Source organism: Bos grunniens, chromosome 18 (assembly GCF_055505025.1).
Source record: "Bos grunniens cultivar Pamir isolate PY7600 chromosome 18, Bosgru_T2T1.0, whole genome shotgun sequence".
In the NCBI taxonomy this organism is placed as follows: domain Eukaryota; kingdom Metazoa; phylum Chordata; class Mammalia; order Artiodactyla; family Bovidae; genus Bos; species Bos grunniens.
The window spans coordinates 65507087-65518624 of NC_141182.1; positions in this window are offsets into that span (position 1 = coordinate 65507087).

The following is an 11538-nucleotide window of genomic DNA, read 5'->3' on the forward strand; positions in this document are numbered from 1 at the left end:
GTGTTTAGTGCCTAAGGAAACAACAACAGAAGGATAAGACCCCCTCCAGACAGGGGAACCTTGAAGATCGTATCTAGGTTACTCATCGCCTAAGAGAAAACATGCACTAATCACCCCTTCCTCCAGACAGGCCATAAATTTTTCTGTATCTATCAGAGTGTAACCTCAGGTTTATTGATTATTGGCTAACTGTTTGACTGTTTGAGCACATGAGCACATAGCACGTGAATCATGGGGTTATTGGGATTGTATTTTCCTTGGTTTATGTGAGTCTCAAGGAATTTGGAGTGGTGGGTTCAGACACGAACACATGGGGTATAAAAGGCTTTTGCAAATGCTGGTCGGGGTCCTTGGCTAAGAGGAGAGTCTGCTATGGACCCGCCGGTGTAATAAACTGCGCTCCACTATCTGCATTGTCCTGAGTGAGTTTCTTTCCCGGAACGCGTGGCTACAACATTTGGTGCATGGGCTGGGAAACTCCTCACTTTGAGGAGACAGGTCTCATTTGAGGCCACCCTGAGGCTTTGTGGCTTGAATCTCCTAGAGGAGGGAAGGCCCCTCGCCCCTCTAGAAGAATTCAGCCTTTCAACGCCCCGTTTCTTCTCTTTGGCAGGTAGTGAATGGCATCAAGGGAACTGAGCGCTCAGGTGAGGAGGAACCCACCTGGCAGGGTGGAAGAGGGGGCCTGATCACCCCCCTGGGGGGGACTAGAAGGGGCACGGACCCACAGGGGCCTGGAATAGGCAGGAAGCAGCGATCGCTTGGTACATAGGTCGACGAGCGTGCTAGGTTTAGGAAGGAAATTTGTGAAGGTCATCTAGGAGTTGTGTCCACGCTGTCTCAGGGAAAATTATTACCAGCGATCGCCAAGGGATTTTTAGGATAGGAAACTGGTCCTTGTATGCTCGTATTCTGCCCTCCCCCAGGACGTGTCCCGTCTGCTGTGAAATTCTTGATCCCCTTGGAATTGTTAGGCTAGAAGGAGGGGATAAATAAGTGAGTATGAATTGGCTTTCCCAGAGATGGCCTGGGACATGGGATATTTAACCCATCTGTGTTTACATCCGCACCTGATCAAGCCCACCAAGGCAGAACGGACTTTAAGGGAGAAACAGTCTTGGACCACGTGGTGGTGTTCTGGTTCGGCTGTCCTGACTGGCAGGTGAAGGCATGCCTATCCCCCTTCTCCTTCTGGGATCTGGCAGGTAAGGCCCTTCTCACCCCAATTAGGAAGGAGGCAGAATGGCAATTTAAGTGTCATTGAGTGGAAATATCGGAAGTGCATAGGGTACTGAGAACTTCGTAGACAGAAAGAAAAGGAAAAGTAGAAGAAGGTCTGTGAAGGTAAGCAGGATGGAAGGAAGTGAATCTAAGGCAACTGTATAGGAGGGCATGATTAAAAACTTAAAGAAGGGATTCGGAGGAGACTATGGGGTGAAGATGAAGCCTAACCGCCTCCACATACTCTGTGGGGTTGAATGGCCCCCTGTGGGAGTAGGACGGGCACCAGAGGACACCATGAACTTAGAAATAGTGGAAGCAGCCTATACAGTAGTCACAGGACAGCCAGGACACCCGGATCAACATCCATATATTGACTCACGGCTCGGGTTAGCTCAAGGCCCTCCTACTTGGACAAGGTTCTGTATCCAGAAGGGAAAGGGGGAAATATTAATGGCACAAAAATTGATAATAAAAAAGGAAATTCTACAGGATTTGGACGGGGACGACCTGATCCCTTCCCCATACTGGATAATGATGCGCCTGCCTTCCAGTGCTCCACCAGGACCGGAGGCCGCCTTAATGCCCCATCCAGGGCCAGGTGAAGTCCTGCAGCAGCCGCTGCTCCTCCGCCAGCTCTCCCCGAGGTCGTAGAGCCGCCACCTCGGCAGGCTCCGATCCCGGTGACAGAAGCCTCTGGCCAACACTTCCAGGATCCGGCTCCAGCCAAACCGCCCAAGCTATACCCGCCTCTCCTGGTGAGTACTGACAAGAAGGGGAGGGAGACGTTGGAATTAAGCAGAGACTGCGCTCTGCCAGAGAGCCGGAGGGAACGAAAGAGAACAGACAAGAGATTTGCAGTGCTAGCTGCTGCTCTGGGAAAGTCTGTCTCGGACTCTCCAGAAAACCTCATCTGCCCCAGGGACAGGACAGTCCTTCAACCGGTCCCAACGGAGGTCTCGGGTCCCGTTACAGCCAAACCAGTGTGCCTGGTGCCAAGCTTTTGGCCACTGGAAGAATGAATGCTCTAAGGCAAGGAAGGAAGAGGAAGCTCCCGCAGTGGTGGGGCTTGCTGACTTGGAAATTAAATAGGGCTGCCGGGGCTCAGAGATATCAGGTCCCCGAGAACCCATGGTAACCTTAAAAGTGGGGGGGCCGAAACATTGACTCCATGGTGGATACAGGAGCAGAACTGTCGGTAGTAACAAAATCTGTGGCACCACTGTCCAAAAAGACTACCGCTGTAACTGGGTATCGGGAGAAGACATGACTAAATCTTTTTGCCAGCCCAGAAAATGTCAGATGGGGGCACCAAGTCCTGAGTGCCCAGTACCCCTGTTGGGAAGAGACTTGCTCTCCGAACTAGGAGCACAAGTGACTTTCTCCCCTGAGGAGAGGCCCACCTTCCGGATGGACACTATGACTTATTTGCTCTCTCTCTCTCAATATCACCCCAAGATAAGTGGAGGTTGCATGAGCCTCTGAAGGAAGAACTGGTGGGCCAGAAGAGCATAAGAGTGAGCTAATTCAATTATTCCCTGAGGTCTGGGCGGAAGACAATCCCCACCTCCTCCCTCCAGGCTGGCTAAACATCAAGCCCCAGTGATAGTAGAAATCAAACCAGGCACCATCCCGGTCAGAAAATGCCAGAACCCGATACAGATAGAGGCCTGGGCCAGCATACTGCCCCACATCAATAGATTGAAACAAGCAGGCATTCTATTAGAGCCAGTCGTCTTGGAATACGCTGATCCTGCCAGTCAAAAAGGAAGGAGGACAGGACTATAGGCCTGTACAGGATCTCAGGCTAGTCAACCAGGCTACTGTGACTTTACACCCCACTGTTCCAAACCCCTATACCTTACTTAGCCTCCTCCCGCCAAGGACTAAAGTTTATACTCGCCTAGATCTCAAGGATGCCTTCTTCTTCGTATGCCTCGCCCCAGCGTCACAGCCCTTCTTTGCCTTTGAATGGGAAGATCCAGTTGGGGACACCAAGCAACAGCTCATCTGGACTCCCCCACAAGGGTTTAAGAACTCCCCAGCCATCTTTGGGGAAGCCTTGGCTTCTGACCTGAACTTATTCCATCCAGAAGAATATGGACGTTGGCTCCTACAATATGGGGATGACCTGCTGCTGGCTGCTGAGACCAAGGGAAAATGCTGGGAAGGGACAAAAGCACTGCCCCAGCTGCTGATGGAAGCAGGTTCCCGGGTGTCGAAGAAGAAGGCCCAGATCTGCAAGGAGGAGGTCAGGTATCTGGGGTTTGTTTTAAAGGACACAAGGTTCCACACCCTAGTTGGGTCCTATATACTGATGGCACTAGCCTCATAAAACAAGGACAACGGCTGTCAGGTTAGCCAAAGTGGAAAGGGCCATCAAGACTGAAAAGGGATGGTGGGAATTGCCAAGTGGCAAATTATTGGTACCAGAGGAGCTGGCACCCACTCTGGTAAGCCAAACACACCAAGCGACCCACCTAGGCCATGCTGCCCGCTCACAGGTTAATGCTGCCTCTCGGTATTCAGACAGAAACCTCCGGGGATTCAGTGGAAAGGCACGCTGCCCTTTGAACACCTGGGAGTGGACTTCACTGAAATGAAACCTCACCGACACTACCGTTACCTGCTGGTCACGGTATGTGCGTTCTCGGGATGGGCAGAAGCTTTTCCTACCTGAACTGAAAGAGCATCAGAAGTAGCCCGGTGCCTGCTTAGGGAAATAGTTCCCAGATTTGAACTTCCTACCAGCATTGGTTCAGACAATGACCCGGCTTTTGTAGCTGATTTAGTACAACAAGTAAGCAAAACTTTAAACATCAAATGGAAACTGCACACTGCCTATAGGCCCAGAGTTCTGAGATGGTAGAATGAACCAACCGGACATTAAAGAGACTCTCCAAGTGGATCATAGAGACTGACTGCTCCTGGGTGGACTTGCTTCTGACGGCTCTGCTCAGACTCAGTGGGATGACCCCACAGTCCCATGGCTCTTCTCCGTAGGAAATTGTGTATGGGAGGCCCTCTCCCATAATAAAACAGGTGTCAACAAATTTGCCTCAGGTAAGGGGGAATACTGTTCATGGGGTTCATACTGTTCATGGGGTTCTCAAGGCAAGAATACTGAAGTGGTTTGCCATTCCCTTCTCCAGTGGACCACATTCTGTCAGATCTCTCCACCATGACCCGCCCATCTTGGGTTGCCCCACGGGCATGGCTTAGTTTCACTGAGTTAGACAAGGCTGTGGTCCTAGTGTGATCAGATTGACTAGTTTTCTGTGAGTATGGCTTCAGTGTGTTTGCCCTCTGATGCCCTCTTGCAACATCTACCATCTTACTTGGGTTTCTCTTACCTTGGGCGTGGGGTATCTCTTCACGGCTACTCCAGCAAAGTGCAGCCATTGCTCCTTACCTTGGAAGAGGGGTATCTCCTCACCACCCCCCTTCCTGACCTTCAACGTGGGATAGCTCGTCTAGGCCCTCCTGCGCGCCCGCAGCCACGGCTCCTTGGACATGGGGTTGGTCCTCCCGGCCACCGCCCCCGGCCTCGGGTGTGGGATTGCTCCTCCCGGCCGCCGCCCCTAACCCAGATAATCACGATGGTGTGATCACTGACCTAGAGCCAGACATCCTGGAATGTGAAGTCAAGTGGGCCTTAGAAAGCATCACTATGAACAAAGCTAGTGGAGGTGATAGAATTCCAGTTGAGCTATTCCAAATCCTGAAAGATGATGCTGTGAAAGTGCTGCACTCAATATGCCACCAAATTTGGAAAACTCAGCAGTGGGCACAGGACTGGAAAAGGTCAGTTTTCATTCCAATCACAAAGAAAGGCAATGCCAAAGAATGCTCAAACTACCACACAATTGCACTCATCTCACACGCTAGTAAAGTAATGCTCAAAATTCTCCAAGCCAGGCTTCAGCAATATGTGAACCATGAACTTCCCGATGTTCAAGCTGGTTTTAGAAAAGGCAGAGGAACCAGAGATCAAATTGCCAACATCCGCTGGATCATGGAAAAATCAAGAGAGTTCCAGAAAAACATCTATTTCTGCTTTATTGACTATGCCAAAGCCTTTGACTGTGTGGATCACAATAAACTGTGGAGAATTCTTCAAGAGATGGGAATACCAGACCACCTGACCTGCCTCTTGAGAAATTTGTATGCAGGTCAGGAAGCACCAGTTAGAACCGGACATGGAACAACAGACTGGTTCCAAATAGGGAAAGGAGTACGTCAAGGCTGTATATTGTCACCCTGTTTATTTAACTTATATGCAGAGTACATCATGAGAAACGCTGGACTGGAAGAAACACAAGCTGGAATCAAGATTGCTGGGAGAAATATCAATAACCTCAGATACGCAGATGACACCACCCTTATGGCAGAAAGTGAAGAGGAACTCAAAAGCCTCTTGATGAAAGTGAAAGAGGAGAGTGAAAAAGTTGGCTTAAAGCTCAGCATTCAGAAAACGAAGATCATGGCATCCGGTCCCATCACTTCATGGGAAATAGGTGGGGAAACAGTGGAAACGGTGTCAGACTTTATTTTTCTGGGCTCCAAAATCACTGCAGATGGTGACTGCAGCCATGAAATTAAAAGACGCTTACTCCTTGGAAGGAAAGTTATGACCAACCTAGATAGCATATTGAAAAGCAGAGACATTACTTTGCCAACAAAGGTCCGTCTAGTCAAGGCTATGGTTTTTCCAGTGGTCATGTATGGATGTGAGAGTTGGACTGTGAAGAAGGCTAAGCACCGAAGAATTGATGCTTTTGAACTGTGGTGTTGGAGAAGACTCTTGAGAGTCCCTTGGACTGCAAGGAGATCCAACCAGTCCATTCTGAAGGAGATCAGCCCTAGGATTTCTTTGGAAGGAATGATGCTAAAGCTGAAACTCCAGTACTTTGGCCACCTCATGTGAAGAGTTGACTCATTGGAAAAGACTCTGATGCTGGGAGGGATTGGGGGCAAGAGGAGAAGGGGACGACAGAGGATGAGATGGCTGGATGGCATCACTGACTCGATGGACTTGAGTCTGAGTGAACTCTGGGAGTTGGTGATGGACAGGGAGGCCTGGCGTGCTGCGATTCATGGGGTCGCAAAGAGTCGGACACGACTGAGTGACTGATCTGATCTGATCTGAAGAGGGAATAGGATTTCACAGCAGATGGAACTGAGTAAGGTAATAAATCGAGTAACTAAGTTTGTACAAGAAAGGGTGCTGTTCCCCCTTGAGGAAGAGATTCATGAGTTTACGCTTGGTGATCAAGTATGGGTCAAAGATTGGAAACATGATTTGCTAGCCCCTTGGTGAAAGGACCCTTATGTTATTTTAACTACCCCTACTGCAGTTAAAGTTGCAGGTATTGTCCCTTGGATCCATCATACGAGGGTGAAGAGAACATACCACGCAGACCCAAAAACGCTGAGTGGACTGCACAGAGGGACCCCGCTGACCCTCGAGAGACTAAGACCATCCTTAAGAACAAGGAAAAGAAGATCACACCACCAAATACACCACCCCAATTTCCTTGAAACTTACATAAAACAAAGGAAGGATAAATACAATCACAATAACCCCATTATTCAAGTGTTATCAAGTGTTAGGTGTTCAAACAGTTAATAATCCATAAGCCTGCAGTTACACTCCCATAGATACAGAAAGAATTTATGACCTGTCCGGAGGCAGGGGTGATTAGATTAGAGTATGTTTTCTCTTCAGTTCAGTTCAGTTCAGTGGCTCAGTCGTGTCCGACTCCGCGACCCCATGAATCGCAGCACGCCAGGACTCCCTGTCCATCACCAACTCCCGGAGTTCACCCAGACTCACGTCCATCGAGTTAGTGATGCTATCCAGCCATCTCATCCTCTGTTGTCCCCTTCTCCTCCTGCCCCCAATCCCTCCCAGCATCAGAGTCTTTTCCAATGAGTCAACTCTTCGCATGAGGTGGCCAAAGTACTGGAGTTTCAGCTTTAGCATCATTCCTTCCAAAGAAATCCCAGGGCTATGTGATCTTCAGGATCCCCCTGTCCAGAGCGGGTCTTACCCTTCTGTTGTAGTTTCCAGATCTGATCCGATCTATATAGTTACTAGCAGCCTGCTAACTAAAGAAAGGAAATGTCTCAAAACTCAGAGAATGCCACCAGGTCCCTCACCCACAACATGCGTTTTGAGATAATGCGGGCACCAGGTGAGTCATCCCGGGCCACAGAACGATGGGTATGAATCTTGAAGAAAGGCAGATTTCCATACATATATAAGTTTCACTAACATAGGTTAGGAGAACAACGTATGAGTATAGCATGATGCTTTGTCAAGTCGGTTCAGAGCCTTTGGGGAACCAACTTGAAGACAGAGTCTAGGGTAAATACACAGTACATTAACAGAGCTTAAGACAAACATTTCCGTAAGAAAAGTGCATTGCTTAGCTCAAGGTTTGAGAAAAGTTAAGTTCAGGTGGAACCAGGTGTCATTCTGGCAACACAGAATTTTAAGAAACCTTTTTTCAAATTTGTATAGAGAAGTGGAAAATATATAACACTGGTTTGCTTCCTCCTGCCGCTTAAAAGAGATAAAAAATGTCTGACACTTGCAGCCTATTTCCTCCGTTTGGAGCTCCCTGGCTGCCTGTTACCCTCTCAGTAGGGATGCAACTCCATAGCCATACTAACCCCAGTACATAAGTCAGCTCTTTAAGAAAGTGGTGCCCATGGTCCAGATGTGAGAAGGATGGAACCGCCCTTGGGGAAAAGGAGAAAGGCAGAGCCCAGCTCAGAGGACAGAGGTAGGTGTGCAGATTGTATGCAACATATATACAAGTGTAAGTTTTTCCAGAATGACATCAAGGTACAGGTGTTTCTAAGCCTCATCAAGAAGACACCATTCTTCCCAGGAGAAGTACATGGCCCATTCTCAAAGGTCACACCGCTCTGACATAACAGGAACAAATAAAACCATGAACAGTCTCACTTCTGAAAATCCACCTTCCATCTTCCAGTACATCTCCTCTATTGCCCTAGCAGATCAGTTCAGTTCAGGCGCTCAGTCGTGTCCGACCCTTCCCGACCCCATGAATTGCAGCACGCCAGGCCTCCCTGTCCATCACCATCTCCCAGAGTTCACTCAGACTCATGTCCATCGAGTCGGTGATGCCAACCAGCCATCTCATCCTCTGTCGTCCCCTTCTCCTCCTGCCCCCAATCCCTCCCAGCATCAGAGTCTTTTCCAATGAGTCAACTCTTCGCATGAGGTGGCCAAAATACTGGAGTTTCAGCTTTAGCATCATTCCTTCCAAAGAAATCCCAGGGCTGAGCTCCTTCAGAATGGATTTGTTGGATCTCTTTGCAGTCCAAGGGACTCTCAAGAGTCTTCTCCAACACCACAGTTCAAAAGCATCAATTCTTCGGCGCTCAGCCTTCTTCACAGTCCAATTCTCACATCCATACATGACCACTGGAAAAACCATAGCCTTGACTAGACGGACCTTTGTTGGCAAAGTAATGTCTCTGCTTTTCAATATGCTATCTAGGTTGGTCATAACTTTCCTTCCAAGGAGTAAGCGTCTTTTAATTTCATGGCTGCAGTCACCATCTGCAGTGATTTTTGGAGCCCCCAAAAATAAAGTCTGACACCGTTTCCACTGTTTCCCCACCTATTTCCCATGAAGTGATGGGACCGGATGCCATGATCTTCGTTTTCTGAATGTTGAGTTTTAAGCCAACTTTTTCACTCTCCTCTTTCACTTTCATCAAGAGGCTTTTGAGTTCCTCTTCACTTTCTGCCATAAGGGTGGTGTCATTTGCATATCTGAGTTTATTGATATTTCTCTCAGCAATCTTGATTCCAGCTTGTGTTTCTTCCAGCCCAGAGTTTCTCATGATGTACTCTGCATAAAATTAAATAAACAGGGTGACAATATGCAGCCTTGGTGTACTCCTTTTCCTATTTGGAACCAGTCTGTTGTTCCATGTCCAGTTCTGTTGCTTCCTGACATGCATTCAAATTTCTCAAGAGGCAGGTCAGGTGGTCTGGTATTCCCATCTCTTTCAGAATTTTCCACAGTTTATTGTGATCCACACAGTCAAAGGCTTTGGCATAGTCAATAAAGCAGAAATAGATGTTTTTCTGAAACTTTCTTCCTTTTTCGATGATCCAACGCGTATTGGCAATTTGATCTCTGGTTCCTCTGCCTTTTCTAAAACCAGCTTGAACATCAGGAAGTTCACGGTTCACATATTGCGGAAGCCTGGCTTGGAGAATTTTGAGCATTACTTTACTAGCGTGTGAGATGAGTGCAATCATGCGGTAGTTTGAGCATTCTTTGGCATTGCCTTTCTTTGTGATTGGAATGAAAACTGACCTTTTCCAGTCCTGTGCCCACTGCTGAGTTTTCCAAATTTGGTGGCATATTGAGTGCAGCACTTTCACAGCATCATCTTTCAGGATTTGAAATAGCTCAACTGGAATTCCATCACCTCCACTAGCTTTGTTTGTAGTGATGCTTTCTAAGGCCCACTTGACTTCACATTCCAGGATGCTTACCAGATGGAGCTTCTTAAAACCTGGGGTGAGAAACCTCCCTCCTCTGAGCTTTAGCTCCCAATGCCTCCAGAATACACAGGTAATCATTTCAAGTGTAAATCCTGCTCTTCCCTGCTGTTTTTCTTCCACCAGGAAAAAAAAAAAAGAGCAAGAAAGAGAGACCTGCACTTACCTAAACCAGCTAACTGTCACCTTAAAATGGGATATACTGGTACTGATTCCACACTTCCTTCTAGTGGTGGTGGAAATGGCAACAACCTGGCCTGCACTCAATCGAGACCCTTATCATGTGGTTCTCCAAGGGTCTGGGAGAATGCCAGGTGAAGAGCCCCAAGACCCTTCTCAAATATAGAGAATGTGTGCATGGGGGTGAGAACAAGTGAGGTACTGGGACACCCTCCACCTATCAAAGGTGTTTCTCCACTCCTGGGAGTCTGTGGGAACAGGCAAGACATGGAAGAAAGTGACCAGGGTCATGCTCCAGGGACTAGGACTTGCCGGGACCGCTGCCTGACACCAGAGCCAGGTAACCTTGATGCTGAGAAGGGCCCTGTGGGACTCCTGGGCACAGAGGCCTTTTTGTCCTCCATGTCTTACAGTCAAGACTCCAGTCTCCGTGACCTTCTCTCATTTCCATATAACAGAACAGTTGCTAATCAAAAGAGGAACAGCAAAGAAACCACTTGAAACAAGATTAAAGAACCAGAGAATCTCATCGAGATTAGGAGACCGGATCACCTAAGACCCTATACACATGCTAATCCTGTCAGCAATCCTACTACCCCTTTGAAACTTTGTGGAAGAAAGAATACAAGACTGTTACTGCCTTGATCCTTACTACATATATCTGCCTGACTACATGCGTGCGTGCTCAATCACATCCGACTCTTTGTGACCTCATGGACTATAGCATGTTAGGCCCCTCTGTCCATGGATTTTCCAGTCAAGAATAGTGGAATGGGTTGCTATTTCCTTCTCCAGGGGATCTTCCCAACCCAGGGATTGAACCTGTGTCTCTTGCATCCCCTGCATTGGCAGGTGGATTCTTTACCACTGTGCCTCCTGGGAAGTCCATCTGGCTACATAACCTTTCTCTACTCACCAGGAAGCAGGGGTACACAGTTCTTTAAGTGCTAGGTACTGTGTTCCCCTTTTGCCTGGAAAAGTAATAAAGCCACTCTTTCTCCTCCATGAACTAAAAAGATGCACAATGTTGAGAGTCACACGTTAAACTTTATTTGGGGCAAAATGAGGACTGCAGCCTTGGAAACAGTGCTTCAAATAGCCCTGAGAGAATGCTCCAAAAAGGCAGTGGCAGAAGGTCAATATATAAGATTTTGGTGAAGGGTGAGTTCCATACAATCTGGCACTTAAGAAAGGTTTTCTGCTAGTCATGAGGAACTGACGTCACCATGAAGGGATTTAGTGTTTTTCTAGATATGAAGAGATGCTAGGATTGGGATCATGAAATCAGTTCCACAAAATATCCAGCTATCTAAAAGACCTGTTCCACCAGTTTCCCTGGAGCACAAAGTGCCTCACTGTCTACCCTGAATTCCCCTCAGGGGGTGTTGAAGCTGGGCCTAGAGCAGCACAGGGTCCAGTCTCTGCAGAGGCAGAAGGCAAATGCTTTTGTTGTTGCTGTTCAATCGCTGGCAAATGCTCTTGTGCATGCAAGCTAAGTCTCTACAGTCGTGTCTGATTCTTTGTGATCCCATGGACCGTAGTCTGCCAGACTTTTCTGTCCATGGGATTTTCTGGCCAAGAAT